The 22,398-nt window shown below is 41.7% G+C and overlaps 1 long non-coding RNA gene across 1 annotated transcript; it reads right to left on the bottom strand.

The window, feature by feature from the left end:
- Positions 1 to 17,614: 17,614 nt before the first annotated feature.
- Positions 17,615 to 20,795, bottom strand: LOC149800083 (uncharacterized). The gene is made up of 2 exons (XR_016420940.1): positions 19,309 to 20,795; positions 17,615 to 18,865 (listed from the first exon to the last, which is right to left on the bottom strand). It is a non-coding gene; the product is annotated as an uncharacterized LOC149800083 (long non-coding RNA).
- Between the last annotated feature and the right edge of the window lie 1,603 nt (positions 20,796 to 22,398).

The following is a 22,398-nucleotide window of genomic DNA, read 5'->3' as shown; positions in this document are numbered from 1 at the left end:
CCTCTTCACCCTGTATGAGCGAAGGACAAGAAAGAGTACATTGTCCTGCTTGTCTGCGCACGTTTGTCAGCCCTGCCTGTTACCAACAACATCTGAAGACGCAAGGTTCACAGCAGAAATGTGCTTGTCAACTCCTGAGATTGTGCCCTACCTGTGGACAAGGCCTATGTACCAATACTGTCAAGGCACACGTATGTCGAGGAAAGAAAAAATGTCACATTTGTCATCACATCGTGGACTTGGAACACGAATGCTACGTGCAAAAATACCAACCCCCACCAGAGAAAGAGGATGGTCACAAGAAGAAAGGCAATTTCATCTTTTTCTATTTCGAATGCATGCAAGAGACCGGCATTCACATTCCTAATTTCTGCGTGGCTCATCGAGCGTGCGAGAAGTGCATTCAGGAACCTATCTTCAGTCATTGCCCTCACTGCAGCAAGATTCCCGGAGGGCGTGAAAAAATCTTTCGAGGACCGAACACGTTAGCCGATTTTGCACAATGGGTCGTAGACCCCATCGACAAGACGTGGAGCCAAGAGGACATCGAACGTTACGGAGATTGTCATCGTCATGCCACGGTGATGGCTCACAATTTCTCCGGATACGATGGACAGTTTCTTTTGAGATACTATACGGAACAAGGCACCGAGCGTCCTAAAGTGACTTTGAACGGAGCCAAAATCATTTTCATGCAAGTAGGACAAGTACAGTTTAAAGATTCTATGAGTTACTTGGCCATGCCTTTGAGTCGAATGCCTAAAACGTTTGGAATGACAGAAATGGCTAAAGGGTACTTTCCACACTTTTTCAATACGGAAGCCAATCAACACGCCGTTCTACCCCATTTACCTGAGGCTCACTATTACGACCCCGACAACATGCGTACCGAACAACGAGAAGCTTTCTACGCTTGGTACCAGGCTCACGCCTCCGACCCTTTCGACTTTCAGAAAGAAATGTTAAAGTATTGTCGTTCCGACGTGGTCATTTTACGACGTTGCTGTGGAACATTTCGAGAACTGTTCATGGAACACGGAGGGGTCGATCCTTTGAAAGAAGCTTGCACCATTGCCAAAGCGTGTTCCTTAGTGTATCGACAACGATTCATGCCTGAAAACACCGTAGCTGTCATCAGTCCTCAAACGACCCACTATGTCAAACGTCAATACTCGGTCAAAGCCCTACGTTGGTTACATTACTTGTGCGACAAGGAAGACAAGTGGATTCAGCATGCCCGCAACGGAGGGGGCGAAAAGACCATCGGAACGTATTCGGTCGATGGCTGAGACTTAGAAAACCCCAAGATCGTGTACGAGTTTAACGGTCGCTTATTTCACGGATGTCCCGTCTGTTACCCTGACCGTGGCACTAAAAATCCGTTTTTACAACGAACCATGGAAGATTTGTACCAGGACACTTGTCAGCGACGCCTAAAGTTAGAACAGGAAGGATACCAAGTGGTGGAAATGTGGCAACACGAATACGATCACCGTTTGAAAACTGATCCCGAGTTTAAACGCCTCGTGGAAAGTTACCAGTTCATGGACCCGCTGAACCCGAGGGATAGTTTGTACGGAGGAAGGACCAATGCCACCTGTTTGCTGTACCAAGCCGACGAAGAGAAAGGAGAAGAAATCAAATACTTGGACGTGTGTTCGCTGTATCCCTACGTGTGCAAATATTGTCGCTTTCCTATAGGCAACCCACAATTGTTCACGGAACACATCGACCTGAAAAACATTCGACAATACGAAGGTCTGATCAAGTGTAAAGGTTTGCCGCCCATGGACTTGTACCATCCCGTGTTACCTCACCATTGTCAAGGCAAACTGATGTTTCCTTTGTGCCGTACTTGTGCCGAAACGTGCAACCAATACCAACCTTGTCAGCACACCCAGGAAGAACGGGCCTTGACGGGAACCTGGGTCAGCATAGAATTGCTCAAAGTTCTGGACATAGGATATCAACTGTTAGAAGTGTACGAAATTTGCCACTTTCCCAAGACACAACAATACCACAAGGGTGACCCCAGTCAGAAAGGCATTTTCGCCGACTACGTGGATGCCTTTTTGAAACTGAAGCAAGAAGCCAGCGGCTATACTTCCTGGTGTCACACTCCCGAAGACGAAAAGACATTCAAAGACAAATACTATGAACAAGAAGGCATCACTTTAGATCACATCAAGAAAAACGAAGGCAGGCGATCGTTTGCCAAAGTGATGTTAAATTGCTTGTGGGGTAAAATGGCACAACGACCGTGTTTACCAAAGACGGAATATTTGACAGAACCTTCCCGCTACTTCCAGATGATTCACGACAAAACCAAATACATGAAACACGTGGACGTCGTTCGCGAGGATTTGATCTTGGTCAATTACGAAGAAGATCTGGACTTTGTACAAGACGACCCCTTTGGAAATGTCATCATTGCGGCTTACGTGACAGCTCATGCTCGCTTAAAATTGTACGAAGCTTTAGAACTGTTAGGGGAACGCGTCCTGTACTTTGACACGGACAGTTGCATTTACATCCATCACCCGAGTCAACAGCACCCTGACATCGAAGGAGACCGTTTAGGAGCCTGGACAGACGAGCATCCCAACGACAAGATTCTAAGTTTCGTCAGTGGTGGTCCCAAACATTACGGCTACGAATACCGGGATCCACAAGGAGAAGTGAACACGACGTGCAAAGTGAAAGGACTGACTCTGAATTATCGTACCAGTCGTGTAGTCAACTTTGGGGAATTGAAAGAAGCCTTGCAATCGGGAGAGGATGCAAACTTTAAAGTGACCACCTATCAACCCAACAAGATTGTACGTTTACCCACTCACCACATCGTCAGTCGGCCCCTTGGAAAAAGTCTATTAAATCGTGTACCAGAAGCGAGTGCGACTTCCCAGTCATTTCACCTTACCGTATGGACACGTCGGTATTGGTCTGTATATAAAAAGGAACCCTAGGCAAGACCGATAGTTCATTGTGACTACCAAGACCGAGCGAACAAGATGAATACTTTCAGAGAAACACAAAACAATTTTAGAAAGGCACAATTCAAGTGTGGGGCTTCTGAAGTGGAATGCGATTGTGAGCCTTGCGATGGGTACGATGCTGTACGTTGTGACCTTAGCGATGCCGTAAAGCATCGTGGGAACTTTGTTCTCACTACCCCTATCATGGAAAGTGATGCTGTGCGTGTCAAACCTGAGGGATGCGAAAGCGATGCCGCTCATCCTCTTGGACACTTTACTGGGTTTCGTTTTAAAGGGGGATGTTCACCTTCACGTCTACCCCCGTACGGATGTCATCCTACCCTGAGCAAACTCCTGCCCATGTCACTCAACCCTCATCGAAACGAACCTGTGAAAGACGAATATTCTTTTCCTGTGCGTTTGTCGGAATACTGCGACTTTGAAAATCGTCTTCAATCGTTCAAAGGAAAATGGCCTAAGTATCTGGGAGGACCGACCCCCGAAGAATTAGCCAGAGCCGGATTTTTCTACTTGGGCGAAGGGAATAAAGTCAAGTGCTTCAGTTGCGGTGTGTCACTTCACCATTGGGAACCGCAAGATTCGGCCTACGTAGAACATGCTCGATGGTCACCGAATTGTCATTACTTACCCTTATTGGGACCGACATTAAAGTAACTTACCATCTCGTTGACGAAGAAGAAACCAGTTTGGCTAGGAGTCAAATGTTGGACATCACCGAGACCAGTATTTAAACTTCATTTCAAAAACAATATTGAATCATTACCTAAAGAACTGCAAGAGAAGATTTACAAGGAAGTTTGGCAGGGACTTGCCAGAGTGAAATCTCAATGGGTCACTGTAGAACTTTTGTGTCGTGAAATTCACAAGAGGAAAGTGAAAAAAGTCAACCAGTGTGTTAGATTTCTTTGGGTCAAGTGTGCATTCGTCCTATTGTATTTCTCTAGACCGTTTACATCAAAAGAGTTCAGTGACATTCTTGGACGTTACCTTGAATGGCAGTGGCCAGAAATTACTCACTATGTGGATTACTTTTACTCTAGGAGAAGATTGTGAATTGTACGGACTGACCTATTCATGGATACTTTACAAGAGAACAGTCGTGCTTTGCCTGTGGAGTTGAGAGAACGCATTTACCGAGAGCTGGTCAAAATACAAGTCAAACGTAAAGAACAATTGCATCCGTTACGTCACCAGATCTTTAACCACTGGTGCCTGAATGGCATAAGAGGACTGATTCGTCAGAAATTGTTTCAGTGGTCAGACCTTGTTGAACACTTTCAGTTTGTGAATGAACTAAACGTTCGTAATTTTGGTTACTTCGAGATTCACCTACTGCAACTTATTGAGGAAGACGAGTTAAAGGATTACCAACATATTTTACGTGGAATCTGCTTAGCGGAAGACGAAACATCTAGACAAACTCTAACGTTTCGGTTACAGTATGCAACATTTAAATTCCCTACTGGAGAACTAAGATGTCTAGTTAGAAATAACCTTTATTGCTTCCGAAACAAAGAGACTATAAAATCAGGCTGCCATGCCACGGATTATGTCACATATTATTGAACAGATTCCGTGGAAGGAACTCAATGACCATATTCAAACCGTGGATCATTACCATCGATTATTACAAGAACTGTATCCATTCAATTTCGGTCGACAAGTGGTGTGTGTCTTAGTGACTTGTTTTCTGGGATTTCGTTTACCAGCCGATTCTTTGTGGACTCTTTACGATCAGTACTTACCACCCCATTCAACATGAAAGTGGTGCCTTTAAATGTTCACGAGAGACTCCTTTTGCTCAAAGCCTTACGTTTTCATCTGGATACTTCTCGACCTCTACGGGAAAAAAAGATTCGTCAACTTTTAGCTACCCAAGACGTGTATGACGATGTGTGTGTAGCTTGTGACTTACACGCCCACTGGACAGATGTCCGTGCCTGGAAAAAATGGGATTTTGAGACTTGGACCCAAGAAGTGGCCCAGTATGCTCGAGAGTTGTGATCCTTCCTTTCAACGGCCAAAGAAAAAAGTTACTTTTCAACCTGTGTTAGTGACGGTGCCAGAAGAACCCGTCACCCAGGACAGGACTGTCGTGGACAGGCCTGAAAGACCCTTTCGGGAGGAAACTTGTGTGACCTTACCCCCTATAGAACTGGTCAGAACATTACCCAAAACATGTTGTACAGACACTTGTGTTTATTCCACGTTCATGGTTATCATGTGCCTGTACTTAAGCCTTTGGCTTTTATGTATTTTTGTCTTTCGTATTCATGTTTAAAACATTCAATAAACGTGTTCTGAAAAAAAGTATATAAACTCTTGTCTTGTTTGTTTGCGTGTCACAAGTGACATTCCTAACACTATGGCTACCTCTGCTGTCTCTGCTCCCTCTTCCTCTACTGTCAAAGTCATCGACGAACACTTAGATCGTGCCAGTTGGGAGGCTTTGTATCTTCGCCATCCCTTTAACATGCTCATTGCTGGACCTAGCGGTTCAGGCAAAACCGAATTCGTCAAACGTTTGATCGAACATAAACATCATTTGATCGATCGGCCACCTCAGCGGATCGTGTGGTGTTAGAAAGAGTGGCAATCGGCGTACAGCCTCTTGCGAGAAAGTCAAGGCGATTCCATCATGTTTGTGGAAGGCATTCCTAAAGAAGACGACGGCATCGTCTCTGACTCCCGTCAAACCCGTTTGGTCATTTTTGACGACATGTTAGGAGAAGACGAAGAAGAAATTAAACTGTGGTTCACGCGCAAAGGGCATCACCGTAATGCCAGTGTCGTTTACATCACCCAAAATTTGTTTCAACAAAGTCAAGCCCATCGCACCATCAGTCTCAATGCGCATTACGTGGTCTTGTTTAAAAGCCCTCGAGATAAATCGCAAGTGCAAGTCTTAGCCAAACAGTTAGGAACGCCTTGGCTGACTCAGGCGTACGACGATGCCACTCAAACTCCACACGCCTATTTACTCGTCGATTTGAAACCTACGACCCCCGAGGATTTGCGATTTCGTACCCACTTGTTTTACTACTGGTGCCAAGACGGAGGGCCTGTCCTGTACACGTCTCCTTCCTCGACTTAATTTCACTCCACAAAAAAAATCTACAAAAACCTCAGACCCTTTTCGTCTGTCTCACACACATTTTGAACATGACGTCCCTTCAGTCGCATCTTCCCGTCAAATTGATTCGTGCCTTGTATGGCATCAGTCGAGAAAAAAATCCACAAATACGAGCTCGTGTCTTAGAAGCTAGTCTCAAAGAAGTCTTACGATGGTTCACGGTGACGGCACGTCAATTACTCCAAGGAATCATTCAGATTCCTCATCAAACCAAACGCTTTTTCGATCGAAACAAAGTCGCTTTGGTCCAACTGGCCGATCTCCGCATCGACACTCAAACCAAAAAACAAATCATTTTGAAACCTGGAGGGAGCGGTACTCTAGGAGGGGTCATCATTCGCTCTCTCTTAAGATGGGATCCTAATGCCCCCAAAGTTCTCCCCAAGAAAAAAGTCAAACGAAGCTCCAAGAAGAAGAAGAAAAAGACCAGGTCCGCAAGGAGAACTTCTCCAGTGGCGGGACCCTCCTCTTACCAGACACCACCACCCCGGAAAAAGAAAAGAAGCCCTCAGAAAAAAAAACAGAGAAAAAGTCCCCAGAAAAAGAAAACTAGTCGCAAGAGAGGTACTTCTTCGGCCAGGACGCAACCTTACACTCGCAAACCACGACCTGCCACGGCGGTGACCGCGTCTCCGGCAGCCTCACGTTCATCCACTTCCCCGTTGATGACACCAAGAACTGAAGAGTACTTGGAGACGTTGATCACACCAAGAACTTCTCCGTTGATGACCCCAAAAAAGAACTTCCCCAGTGGCAGGACCCTCCAATTTAGTGGCAGTGGCTGCTGCTCACAAAGTACCTTCTCCCAAAATCAAAGTCCAAGAAAGATCGGGCATGTTACAAAGTTTACTGGATTTGTCCAAGCAAGAACTGGCTCGATTTAGTCCGTTGCATACCCCTGCACGACGTGTCATGCCTGTCCTCAAACTGATACGACGTAAAGACAATCAGTGGCGACGCGTTCCAGTATAAAAAAGGTCTGTGACCAAGTCGGGGGTATCAGTGTTTTTGGTGCTCCTGAAGACTCAAAGATGTCACCCTCCAGAAAACCCCAAGGAAAGAAAAGAAAAGGACTGCCTCCTCGTTTAGTCAAACATGGGGACATCTTATCTGTCCTGTCCAAAGCTTCTCCACCTCTACGGAAAAAACTCATTCAATCAGCCTCCAAAGAGGTCATCGATACCGTGTGCGAATGTTGTTTGAACGTCTTGAAAGGCACGATCCCTTTGTCCAAACACCAGAAACAATGCTTAGGTAAACATCGTCACGTTCTTCGCCAAATGGCTCAAAAGAAAATTCCCATTCGTCAAAAGAAGATGTTGGTCCAACGTGGAGGTATTTTACCCCTCTTGTTAGGTCCCATACTGAAAGGAGTCTTGGGAACCATGTTGGGAGGACTGGTGGAAGCAAGATAAAAAGGCCCTCGGAAGTCCCAAGATCTCAGAATCGACCCCTGACAACCCCATGGAAGGACGAAAACTAGCTTTAGTGCCTTACAAACGATGGATGGAATACCATCGTTGGCAAGAACAACACACCCCGCATTTACCTCCCAATCCCAATTTGAGCGAGATGTCCCAGTTACAACACGAATTGCAGTCCTTGATGGATCGCCAAGATTTGTCCGAAACAGAAAAATCGCAAAAGTACGGTCAACTCTTGCAACGACTGCAACTCTTTCACCAGAAAGCTTTAGACGAAACAGCTCTACCCACTCTGAAAGATTTTAAGACCTTGACGAAGAGTCCAGCACCATCACCAGTACCAGTACCACCACTACCAGTGACCAAGAAAAAGGAGCAGAAGAAGAAGAAGAAGAAGGGTTTCAAACTCCACCAGAAAAAGTACGCAAGTTAACAACACCACCTACCTCCAGAATTGGATGGATTAAAAAGATGATGGCCACCCCTTCTTCATCACAAGAGAAAAAGAAAGTGAAGACAGAAGGGAAGACAGAAGTGAAACAAGAACCGATATCCCCCGCTCAGACATCCTCCTCTTCAACACCTGTTGCTGGTCGCACACGCAGAGCATTGCAATCCAAGAAAATACCCCAAGAGAAAAAGAGTAGCATCCTCCAAGAGTGGGTGTCTTATTAACACACAAACACAAAAAAATGGAAAAAGTCTTAGCCAGCATTTACTACGATCCCTCTCATCCTGCAGGTTACGCAGGAGTTCAAAAATTGTATCGTGCTGTCAAAACTCGATTGAAAAGTCTCCGTTTACCTCAAGTGCAACGATGGTTACAAGAACAAGCTACCTACACTTTACACAAACCCATTCGACGCAAGTTTGCCAGAAGTCGCACCCGAGTGGAAGGCATCGAGCATCAATGGCAAGCCGATTTAGCCGATGTATCTCATTTGGCCAGCTACAATCGTGGCTACAAATATTTGTTTTGTGTCATCGACGTCTTTTCCAAATTTGCCTGGGTCGTGCCCTTGACTTCCAAATCCAGCAGCCAGTTAGTGCGAGCCCTGCAACGAGTGTTGAAACAAAGCGGTCGTCACCCTCTTCGATGGCAAACGGACAAAGGTACCGAATTTCTAAACCAAGCTTTCCAAAAAGAATTAAAGAAACGTGACATTCATTTTTTTACCACCGAGAATCCCGAAACCAAAGCCAGCATCGTGGAACGTTTTCAACGTACTTTGAAAGAACGCATGTGGAAATATTTTACGCATCACCACACTCTGAAGTACATCGACATCTTACCGCACCTGGTGCAAGCGTACAACCAATCTTACCATCGAAGCATCGGATGTGCTCCGCAAGAAGTGACTCCCGAGAACGAAGTGTTGGTGTTTGAGCGCCTGTTTGGTACGTCCCCGACGAGGGCTGTCCCCAAAAAAAGTGGAGTGTTGGCCGTAGGAGATTGGGTGCGCATTGGCAAAACCAAACGCACTTTCGACAAAGGTTACTTACCTAACTGGACGACCGAATTGTTTCGTGTCACTGGACGAGTACATGGCCGTCATCCTGCCGTCTATAAATTGGAAGAAATGAACGGAGAAGTGCTCAAAGGAACGTTTTATTTGCCCGAGTTACAACGTGTGACCAAGAAAGAAGACGACGTTTACGACATCGAAAGCATTCTCGAACGCAGAACCCGTAAAGTGGGGAAACGACGTGTCAAAGAAGTCAAAGTACGTTGGAAAGGATATCCGCCCAGTTTTGATTCTTGGATCGACGCTTCGCAAGTCATCGACTATAAAAAGAAGTGACCATCATGCCCTTTCACACAGACGCAGCTACGTCGACCACTCCTTCACCTAGTTCTTCTGTGCAAGATTTACAAAAACAACCCTTGTGGGTGTGGTGTGGAGAACGTGTGCCTAAAACGTAAATCGTCTTTTTCTGCCAAATCTTCGTGGTGTATTGTGTCACCGGGGCGGCCATTGCCAATTTGAGTTTGCAACAAGGAGACAAACAATTGTGGACCATTTTATTGAGCAGTTGCATCGGTTACCTGCTTCCCAATCCCTCCCTGAAATTCTCCTCGAACGGGAACCACGGGAACCTTGTGTCTAGTGCCAGTGTCAGTCACCACTCCAACAACAACAACCCCATTTTAGGCGGAGACACGCCTCTGACGTCCAGTAACCCCTCGGACAGCCACAGAACTCTGGAATTATGAGTCACCAAAACCAATTTTACTTAACCTTACCCAGTGACAGTTCCATGGAGGTGTTTCCCCACAACACGTTGTGCTGTTACATGGCCAAATTACCTCAGGCCATCCCATTAGATCACGAAGCCCATTGGGAAGTGGCTTTAGTGGAAATCATTCACCCGACTCAAGTCCTCAATGTCCTTCCCAATCAAAATTTTTTTACGGTGGAAGTTCATGACGAGCAAATACAACAGTACTTGGATACCTATGGCAAATATGACAAGAAAACCCGTAACACACAAAATCCAAAGTGGACCGACTATCACTTGTTCATTCCCGCAGGCTATTATTTTAGTGGTCAACATTTGGTCAGCACCATAGCCTCCAGGTTTAATGTCGTGTTTCTGAAAGCTTTGGAAAGTGTCTAAAAAAGTTTCACCCTGGAATACCACAAAACAGCTCGTCGCTTCCTGATGAAATTTCCTGAGGGGGGTAAAATCATGTCTTTCTTATTTTGTCCTGAATTGTTTGTCATGTTGGGCGGGCATGGACATGAGGAAGAAAGTAGAAAAAGAAAAAAGCGAATTACTAGTCATTTCTGACAACGATACTTTTGCCAAGTATTTTCGTACCCCGGTAGAACTGAACCAAGGACTGAATTTGATGTTTGTGAACTCCGATGTGGTGGAGTACAACGTGGTGGGACACACCTCCGTACCGTTACTGCGTGTCATTCCTTTCAAAGTGGATTCTGCCACGGCCGCTCACGAGGAAGGTGGAAACACTTATCACGTCCACCGCGAATTTGTCCATCCTCACTATTTGCCTGTCAGCAAGTCGTATTTGGACACGGTCAACATTGCTATAAAAGGAGATCTGGGACAAAATATTTCATTCACCAAAGGAAAAGTCACGGTGAAACTCCATTTTCGAAAACGGTTCTCTCACGACTCGTAAGTCATGTATCCAGTGTACCGAGGGGTTGCTCGACAGCGAGGACACGGTTTAGGAGATATGTTAAAATCGGCCTTTCGTTCGGTGGCCCCTGTGTTGAAACCAATGGTGACACGCGGATTGCACGCCTTGAAAGATGCGGCACTGACGCAAGGCAAAGAATTTCTCCAAAATGTCATCATCGACAAACAAAACCCCAAAGAAGCCTTCATGAGGGCAGGCAAAAATGTCTTGCTCCAAACGGGTAAAGACGTTTTGGGCCGACGAGACACACCTATAAATGGCCTGCACGCTACCGAGTCAGGCATTCAGCAAGGACAAGGCAGAAAGAGACGACGAAGAAAACACCCTTTCACCAGACTTCACACGTCTAAAGCTAGAAAGACAAAGAAAAGAAGAACCGTTCGAGACTTAGACGTTTTCGATTATTGAGAAAGAGAAAAAAAATGATGCATCGAGAGTCATGTGCCTGTTCCAAGTCGGAACTGGATCTGTTTGCCATGCCACCCACCATGATGACGATACAAGAATCCCAATGGGTGGAATTTCACCCCGTCTCCTCTTTGACAGATTCCGCTCGCATCGAGTTTGAAATCAAGGGACAACCCGAAGATTACATCGATCTGAATAGCAGTTACTTGTACTTGAAAGTCAAAGTTCTAGATAAGGATAATGGTGGAATAGATGCCACTGCTGAGAATATAGCTCCCGTCAACAATTTCATGCATTCCTTGTTCAGCTCAGTGGACTTGTACTTGAATAACAAACTGGTCAGCAGCAGCATGGATACTAACCCTTACCGTGCCTAGCTGGAAAATCTCTTGACGTACGGAATAGATGCCAAGAATACTCATCTCAATGCCTGTGTGCTATGGGAACCTGACGAAGCGACCAAGTTTGACACATTAGGAAAAGACAATGACGGCTTTGAGGAAAGACGCAACAAAATCAAAGATGGAAAGAGTTTAGAACTGATGGATCGTTTGCATTTGGACATGTGGTTGCAAGAGAAATATTTGCTGAACGGTGTAAATGTCCGCTTGAGACTAAATCTCAGCAGTGCCGCTTTCCATTTGTTGGCTGATGCTGATGCTACTAAGACTGGCAATCCTAAAAGCAAAATCGAGGAGGTCAAACTCTACGTACGACGCGTGGAAGTGTTACCCAAAGTGGGAAACGACATCAGTCAAACATTGAGCAGAACGACCGCCAAATATCCCATACGACGCGTGGAAGTGAAAACCTTCACCATTCCCACTGGACATCATTCCATGATCGAAGATCATCTGTTTCAAGGACAGTTACCCAAACGTTTAATCCTTGGTATGGTCAAGAATTCAGCCTTCAACGGAGACTTCACTAAAAATCCTTTTAAGTTTAAACACTTTAAGGTGAAGAAAATCGAAGTCAGTCGCGATGGCAAGACTTTGTGTACCCGACCTTTCGAACCTGACTTTACCCAGGACAATTACTTGAGATCGTACTTGTCCCTGTACGAAGCCACCGGCCAGTTAGGAACCAACACCAGTCACGGCATTACGTACGACGATTACGCAGGAGGCTATGCTTTGTGGGCTTTCGATTTCACTCCAGACCAAGGCAGTGACGAGGGACATTTTCACCCTATAAAATCAGGCCAGATTCGTGTGGAACTTCAGTTTGCAGATCCTCTGCCAGAGACAGTGAACGTCATCCTGTATGCAGAATTCGATAATACGATAGAAATCAACAGTTTGAGAGAAGTCATTCTAGACTATTAGAAGCTATGGAAGACTGTTATCCCTCTTTACCTAGTGGAGAAACTTTGGACATGGAATGTGAGGAGACCGTGGAAGGAGAATCCCAAGACAAAGACGAAGAAGTTGTCATGATGAAGTCGAGATGGCCAGAACAAGAAGCCCATTTAGTCTCCTGTTTTGCCAAACACTTGGTGGAAAAAATGACGGAATTGATCAAGAAAAATTGCTATGGATGTCAAAACGATCATCCTAGTCAAATTCAACACGATAAATGCCTGATGTTGAGTCAAGAAGAAAAATTGGACGAGTATCTGGACGAAGCTTGGAGTCTCATCTCGGACGAAGTCGTGTTGCATCAGTGGTATAAAGACTTGCGTGAACATTCTTGTCCACCATTAACCACTCAAGAGACCGATCGTATCGAAGCTCTCCTGAATCAGAGTGAGGAGACGAAACGAAGAAACGGTTATTTGTCAGACATTTTCAAGCAAAAAGTCAGGATCGAATTGATGACTTATTATTACCTGTGAAGAAGAAGAAAAAAACCACACAAAACATGGATACCTGGGAACTTTATTACCTTTTGAACCACAGTTCGTATACGGCTTCCTGGAATCCTGTCGTCTGTGCTAAAGATGAACTCCCTCATCGCAAACCTGAAGACCATCTAGCTTATGTCATCAACACGGACGACAGTCATCTCCCAGGAACCCACTGGGTAGCCGTCTACTTTCCTCAAGAAGGATGTGTGGAATATTTCGATTCGTACGGATTGCCCCCTTTGGAAGACGATATCATCGACTTTATGAGAAGAAATGCTCAGACCACCCGATTCAATAATGTGAAATTACAAGGCACAGATTCCTTGGTGTGTGGACAATATTGTGTGTATTTTCTGCATCATCGCAGCCTGGGCTATTCCTTAGAACATTTAGTGACTCATTTTGATCCTCGTTCTTCTTCAAGAAACGATGTGAAAGTAGATCGGTGGTTTTGTGACCATTATGCTTATCTTTTGTCTCTAGCTAGGAAACGTAGTGTCCATCAATGGCCTAATGACTTCCAACAATGGAAATCACAATTTCATTCACAACGTTGCCAACCCTGTCCAAAATAATGTGTAAATTGAAAAAAAAAATGTTTGATGTTATATTGTTGGATTATTGTTAAAAATGTTAGAGTTGTTTGTTAGTGTTAAGTGAATTTGAATAAAAAATGTTGTGTTTTGAAAAAAAAAATGCCTTTGTCTTTTGTTTGGCTATAAGAATGTTGATTCATGCTCTTTGACTTCTTATTATCCCTCTCATGACACTCATTGAACGTTGCGGCTCGAAAACCGTAGAGGTATGTTTTCCTTCACGTCCGCGCTTTGACTTTAAGAACCGGGGCAGTTTCCAGTCAAACCATCCATTGTCGACTCATCCTCCTACGAAGATGTGCTCCAAACTAGCTAAATGAAGCCTACGTGAATTTGCATAGGGTCAGACACAGTCTGATACCGAAGCCAGAAGAGATAGAGAATGTGAGAATGTTAAAAGTCACTGAAGACCTGATAGAAGAGCTCTTCAGAGAAGAAGTGAACAGGGAGAAAGAAGAATGGACAGAGAAGTACAGACTTCAGAGACAGCAGCAACAGCAACAACAACAACAACAGCAGCAGCAGCAGGAACCTGAACCTGACAGAGGCTTTGTCGATTGTCGTATCGACACCAAAGAGTTCTTCTTCTCTTTCCGAAGAAGCAGACCTATCGTCAGAAAGTCTATCCTCAGAGGACGTCGCATTCTTAGAAACTAAAAGATTGCCATAGCAAACAAACAAAAAAACAGCCCTTTTCAGGGCTACCCAATACTCTAGAAAAGAAATAACAATCGATTTGCCAATGTGTGTGGGTAGAGTAGTGTGAATATAAACACTAACTCTTTTTTATAGTGTGAGGGTATGTGTTTGTGTATAGGATTGTGTGTTTTTGTAAGTGCTCACGTACGTTGGTGTGGATAGTAGATTAAGATCATGTTTTTTTGCTGTTTGACGTGTTGGGAGAGTAGATTTGGGGGTTAGATTGGATTGCTTTGCGTATGTGAATAGTATATTGAAGTGATTAATGAAAATTTTTTAGAATAGTAATGGGTAGTATGAAAAAGTGAGTGAGTGTTTCTTTTAGGTCCGCGCGTTGTTTGGTCATGATCTAGGTAAGATTAATTTTGTTTTTAAGGGGATGTTTTCCATCACGTCCGCGCTTTCAGTATAAATTGAAACTCGTTCGGCAGTCTAGCTACCCTTGTTGATTGATCAACACCACCAGAATGAACACCAGACTAGCAAAACTGCTTGAACTTCATGTACACCTGGAATATGCCAGGCGTATAGTGAATGAGCTGGCTGCAGAGGCCCTAGTAGAGGAGGGAAGAATGAAAGAGGAGGAGAGAAGAAACAAAGAAGAGGAGGAGAGAAGAAACAAAGAAGATGAGAGAGGAAATTTCAGAATCCCAGAGACAGAAAATTGGGATTCTGAAGCCACTTATCCCGCCTCTGCTCTTCCCCCAAAACGAGTGAAAAGAGACTGGGGAAGAAGATGTGTGTGTGGTGCCAGGCCTGGAAGGTGCCATCATTAACCAGGTGTCATGGAGTTCAAAAACAAACAGCCCTTTTCAGGGCTACCCAATACTCTAGAAAAGAAATAACAATCGATTTGCCAATGTGTGTAGGTAGAGTAGTGTGAATATAAACACTGACTCTTTTGTGATGTGAGTGTATGTGTTTGTGTTTGTGTTTGTAAGCGCTCACGTACGTTTGTGTGAATAGTAGATTATGGGTTTGTTTATTGTTTCTTAGCGTATGTGGAGAGTATAGTTTGGGTTTTGTAACTGATCACGTACGATTGTGTGGATAGTAGATTATGGATTTAGTTTTAATGATTTGCGTGTGTAAATAGTAGATTTGGGGTTTGTTAAATGTTGCTTCACTTATGTGGATAGTATATTATATGAAATGAGAAAGTAGGGGATGTTTTCCTTCACGTCCGTACTTTAACTATAAGAACCCACAAGGTTCGATGTTCGAACCATTCTACGGAATAATAAAAACGAAGATGGTGGTTGCAAGTGAGTTGTTCAACAACTTGGTACATATATACAATTGGATAATGGATGGTATCTATGTAGTGGAGAGACTAGAAAAAGAATGGAAGATAGCAGAGTATCTGGACTACGCTAAATGCCTAAACGTAGCAAAAGAAGTGATAGCAGAAATGATAGAAGAGGAGGAAAAGAGATTGAGAGGTATGATAAATCCCACCTATGTCAGAGTGGGAAGCCTAAAGGAAGCACTTGACAATGCAAGCAAAGTCAGGTGCTTTCTTGAAAATATGTCACATGGGACAGAGTGCTCTTTTGTGGAGAGAGGTCAGGACAGACTGAGGAAAGGAGAGGAGTTGATGAGAAAAGTGATCTAGGTAGAGGTAAAGAAGATTAAAGAGAGATGGAATAAAGAAAGAAAAGATCAGGAAAACAAAAAGAAACAGGCTGATTTTGAAAGGCTCAATCAGAATTGGATCAAAGTCCAGGAAAAGTTTAGAGCCTTGGGCCATCCAGACTGGATGCCAGAGGAGAAAAAGAAGAAGAAAGGAATAATGGAAAAAGTGAGGACTTGGTGGAAGAAGTGGAGGAGTTAGAAGAAGAAGAAGAAACCCAAAGGCCCTTTTCAGGGCCACTCATAGGTCTCGAAAAGAGAATGACTTTCCATTGCCTACCCCTTTTTTATTATTTTTATTTTTTTTTTTTTTTAAAAAATCCCATGTTCATTTCCCATTGTCTCTATATAGTCCCACCCTGTTTAAATTCCCTTGACGCTATACAGTCCCATATTCCCATGTTCAATTCCCCTTGTCGCTCAACAGTCCCAAAATCTATTTCCCATGTTAATTTCCCTTGTCGCTAAACAGTCCCACAATTTTTCGTCCATGTTAAATTTACATAGTCGCTAAACAGTCCCAGGGTGGTTAATGTTAAATTTACATAGTCGCTAAACAGTCCCAGGGGGGTCTGTAATGCTAATTCCCATTGTCGCTAGGGCATCCCTATTCACTACTTATATATATATATATATATATATATATATATATATATATATATATATATATATATATATATATATATATATATATATATATATATATATACTTTCGGTATCAATTTCATACTCAGTAATAATTAATTTAGAAATAAAATACTCTTTAAATAATAATATGTTGACACTTAGATGAAATTCAGCCAAATATATTTCAATTGCGGTATTTAGTCTGAAATATTGAATTTTAGATTCTTTAGCTATCGTGAATTTATTCGATATTTATTTATTTGTACTCTGTTCTGAAAGGCAGAAATTATACAAATGTATGATGTTGGTAAGTGAAGGAATATCGTGGTTTTATATGTATCTCCTATATCTGTAATTTAAGTTTATGTAGATTGATATTGGAATGTAATTTTATATGTTGAATATTTCAATAAAAGAATCCATCCGTCAGAACCTCAAAGAGGCTTGTGTCTTTACAGCATCCCGAAGTACCCTCACATCGCCATATTCCCCAGATGTAGCCATATCTTCGTTGTCAAAGTGACACGTCCTTCAAGAGAGCTTGAACTTCTTCTTCTTCCTTTCTCTCTCTCCCCCTATCGGGTTATGGGAAGAACTTGACTAAGAGTTTATGAGACGAACAGTCTCGCAAATGTTATATCTTTGTCAATTCACTAAAAAAAATTTAGCTGTAAAAATGGGAAATAACCTATGAAAAATAATTTGTAACCAACACAAAAATTAAACATTGGGGTTTAATTCTAAGCTTAAATGAAGTTTTGCTTTTGACCCCCAATATATCATCGCCTTATTTTAAATATGGAGCAAGTATGAATATGGTTGTTGATTCGTGTCGGAACTTTGACTTTTCATCCTCAAACAGACTTGATCAACACTGCCCACGTGATACAATGTTTTTAAGTGTTGTAGATTATATAATCTCCTAATTTGAATTCTAACGACATAACATGCACTGAAATGTATTGTGTCGTTAACCATGAATGATGGCGGCTATAGTTTGAATTATATAGTAGTGTAAGGAAAAACCTTTCATTCTGAATGTGTCAGACTGTCTGTGGAATAATAGAAAACAACCATAATGTGAATAGATTAGATCTGGTGTATACATATATAGAAAGAAATTATTTGCGCATACGATCATTAACAGTAGTAGCATACCGATCTCAACATCTTAAACACCAATGTTAACAAACTCCTCTTCAGTGTGATCAGTAAACATGGACAATTAACGAGGCAACAAGTACTTTCCTTGAAGCATGCCAGTTACACATGTAAAGTCATCCAGAAAGGTACTATTGTATCCATTATAATACAATCAAATGTTTCAGCAATTTCGACAAAAAAGCAAAGCAATTATTTTACCTCTTTTTAACTTTGATGACTTTTGTCAATAGATGTAATATTTAATATGGTATGAGATTATGTATGAGATTGATTTATCTTTTACTATCCTTAGTTTCCATAAAGAACTAATGGTCCTCCGTCCAAATTAACGACTCAGATATTTAAAAATATAGGTAATTAATTTACCCATTACACTCAGAATGTTAATGCTTCAGTAATATTATACTTTTCTAATTTTCTAATTAATATAACACACGAGGTGCTAAGCTTATATTCACATCCATATTTTGCTTAAGAATGATTTTGTTTGTGGTTTGATGTTATTGTTTCACGCTCAACTGTTTATTATTGTTTTGGATCATCTTGTTCGTTTTTGCATTATCTCTTTTTAGGTCTTCGACTAAAGCTATGAATCTCTGACTCAGCTTCTGCTGCTCCCTTCTTTGTTGTTGCATTTGTTTCTTTTGATCCTTTCTGTGCTCTTGAATGTGTTGTTTCATCTGCTTTATTTCTTTCCCTGTTTGCCTTGCTCCTTCTTGAGCTTTGCTAGGGATACCATTTCTTTTGGCTGAGGACAGTGTCGGAATGTCTTAAAACACATGTTGGGTAAATGGAATTCCCTAAAGATGTTCTATATAGGCGTCACAATCGTAATATTGGCAATGGTATCACCAACTACCATACCAACTGCAACTAAATTTTTCCGGTTTCCTCTATGTGCCATGAGTACAAGTGAACCACAATCACCTTTCTGTGCAAATCTATCAAACCCTCACAGTGGTTGGACTTCCATTTGGTTGTACATCACGTCTTTGCAGGCAAGGTCGGGTACATGTGACCTTTTGGCGCATAAGGATGTGTGGGCGAGTAGTCCCCTTGTTATACCAGTTGTCGCTCCGAATTTTGCAACTTCACATCCCTTCAGTTCTGGTTTTATTTCGATGCATTTTTCCACTTATACACTCCATGGGATTGTCTGGTCCCTAACCTGCTGAAACGAATTCAAGAATACAAGATTAAAAACTATATACATGTTTAACACAAGTAAATTTCATCAGAGGCCGAAATGTTTTCACGTCTATGTTCTTTCATAAAAGCTAGTTTAGAATTATTGCGTTAATTTCACAGTACAATTGATTGCAATTGTCATTCAAGACCATTTAAATGATGGTAGCGACCATTTTGATGAACATATATTTACATCTAAATTTAACGTTGATGGCATAATTATTTCGTCTACCTTTCTGTGAAAAAGTTGAAGAAAAGGTCCAAAATATCTTTGTGCATGTGGAAGATAGGCCATGTGAAATATAGATTATCTAGCCCCAGCTTTGCTTATAGAGGGTTTATACCTTTTGGTGGTACGCGCACAAAAGCATCAAAGTTTGTGATACAATGTTGTTGTTGTTTTTTTTCACAGCAAACTCATACCTGCGGTCTGCTTGTCATCCCTAGGAACTTCCATGAAACTGGTAGCCTGGCTTCATTAGTGATCCTGACGACGGCTGCATTCCAGCATCGGATGAACTACCTGGGTATAAAACAAAGTCTTGCACTGTTCCGAAGTCGTTATATTGATCAGGCCGGCATATCTGCAAAGTTCGCCATTGGACAGACCTCTACAAATCAGTTTGCTGGGCTGGACTGCAATTTATATATTGTTTGCGCTCTTTATCGGTCAGAACCACGTAAGCACACGTCAAAACTCCAAGAACACCACCTGGAAGATCAAGAAACCACCAATTCTTCCCACAGAGTTTGCTGTTCGACGGACAATTTGACCACCATAATGTAAACGCTGTTGATATTGATTTGCTCGAGGAACACGACCGCATGGATTGAATTTCCCTTCACGTAAGTCCACAGGAAAGCTACCAATGCGACACGAAACTCCTCTTCGCCAATAGGAATAATTCCCTTCACGTGTATATAAATTACAGTGCATGTTTCTCTAATTAGTCTTGCATTTGTTAGTCTGTAATTTTTGGAGCGAACGGAGGAAACGCCAATCATTTCAATATTGGCATGACCTTCTCTCAGCTGATTAATAATGTTCCTTACAATGGTTTTCTTCAATTATATTTTCTCCTTCCTTCCAATCAACATCTGTCTTGACTTTCGAGAGCTGGTTAATGTACAAGCCACTTTGTTTACTTCATATTCATGACGAAGAACACATTCGTACCCGTGATATGACTTTGGAAGGTCTTCCAGAGAAAGACTGGATCCATTGTTAGGAAGAACGAAAACAAATAATCGATCTTCTGGGCATACTTTTCGATAACTTTCCCATACATTTAGCACTCGTCCTCGCAGTACTGACAACAATGCTTTCTCTGTGTTCGGTGATGTATGCTTCACTTTATTTGATATTGACCCATTCACTTCTGTCTTCGCTGTGTAAACTTTAAAAAAGTATCAATCAATCTTCAATTAATATGAACATGACAAATGAATTGAATATATCTGCAAAAGAAACTTCTCAATAACTTCTAGTTCATTCAGTCTAATCTGATGCAGTCTCAAAGTTTTAATACTATGGAATATCTGTCTTTAAGTGATACAAACTTAGCTGGCTTTGATAAAGCAATATTTTACGCATATAATAGTTTTCCATGCCCTTATAGATTGCATAAACTCAATGACAGCTGTTCACTATTGATACAGAATATTTACGATGACGTAAATGTAGATAAATAAAATGCCTTCTTTCGTGAATGCAATAAATGGAGCATAGACTAGTTTTCATACTGGTGTCTTTGTTTCATATTGGTGTCGTTTTCTCATACTGGTGTCTTTGTTTCATATTGGTGTCGTTTTCTCATACTGGTGTCTTTGTTTCATATTGGTATTGTTGTTTCATACTGGTGTCTTTGTTTCATATTGGTGTCGTTTTCTCATACTGGTGTCTTTGTTTCATATTGGTGTCGTTTTCTCATACTGGTGTCTTTGTTTCATATTGGTATTGTTGTTTCATACTGGTGTCTTTGTTTCATATTGGTATTGTTGTTTCATACTGGTGTCTTTGTTTCATATTGGTGTCGTTTTCTCATACTGGTGTCTTTGTTTCATATTGGTATTGTTGTTTCATACTGGTGTCTTTGTTTCATATTGGTCGTTTTCTCATACTAGTGTCTTTGTTTCATATTGGTATTGTTGTTTCATACTGGAGTCGTTGTTTCTTCTTTAAAAAGGAGACTTCACTGAGTAATGATAAGCTCTGATCCTCTGTAATTGTAGTAGCATTCTTTGAAAATGATTTTCATGTGGTTAAATTGTACTAAGGCTTTAAGCGTAACATAAAACCTACTTGTTTTGCAGTAAGCGTAACATAAAACCTACTTGTCTTGCAGTAAGCGTAACATAAAACCTACTTGTCTTGCAGTAAGCGTAACATAAAACCTACTTGTCTTGCAGTAAGCGTAACATAAAACCTACTTGTCTTGCAGTAAGCGTAACATAAAACCTACTTGTCTTGCAGTAAGCACCATGATACATGAAATAGTATGTATTCCATTTTATCAATCTACCTTTTCAAGCAAAGGAAATAATAGCACCATTTGCAGTGTGTCTGAAACCTTTCCTGCTTTCTTCTTCTTCTCTGTTCTTTTATTTCTCGTCATTATATGTGGATTAATAGGATGACGCCCCCCCCCCCCATATCTGTAAGGTAAACAGTAAATAGGAATAATATTGGCATCACTGATAATGCAGTCAAATAGACTAATATAGGCACTGCTGACAATGCAGTCAAATAAACCAATATAGGCATCAATGAGTATGAAGTCAGATGGACTAATATAGACATCACTGATAATGCAGTCAAATGTAATAAAATAAACTTCACTGATGATGCAGTCAAATGGACTAATATAGACATCAATGATACTGCATTCAAATGGACTAATATAGGCATTAATGATGATGCAGTCAAATATACTGTTATATGCATCACTGATAATGCAGTCAAATGGACTAATATAGATATCAGTGATACTGCATTCAAATGGACTAATATAGGCATTAATGATAATGCAGTCAAATATACTAATATATAGGCGTCACTGATAATGCAGTCAAATGGACTAATATAGACATTAAATGGACAAATATAGACATCACTGATAATGCAGTCAAATGGACCACTATAGACATTAAATGGACAAATATAGGCATCACTGATAATGCAGTCAAATGGACCACTATAGACATCAATGTTATGCAGTCAGATGCAAGGTTACTGTGAGATCCATGTTTCAAGCCGTTTTAAGAACTTTCTTGGAAATAAATGTATTTCATAACTTTGTACCTGATAGGTCTGATTGTTGTTTAAAAGTCTGTAAATTAAAATAGAAGTTATGGGTTTTTCTTGCGATTTCAATAATTTAGGAACCGAAGTGTTTAAATGTGACAGTAGTTACCCACGCACACAAAGACACACACACACACACACATTCTTGTAAAGAGTACAAAACGGAAGCATTGACTGTTTAACACGAATAGGATAACATCATTTTATGT

This window comes from Sinohyriopsis cumingii, chromosome 5, assembly GCF_028554795.1.
Source record: "Sinohyriopsis cumingii isolate HCF-2022 chromosome 5, ASM2855479v2, whole genome shotgun sequence".
Taxonomy (NCBI): Eukaryota; Metazoa; Mollusca; class Bivalvia; order Unionida; family Unionidae; genus Sinohyriopsis; species Sinohyriopsis cumingii.
This window is presented reverse-complemented; position numbering and strand designations above follow the sequence as displayed.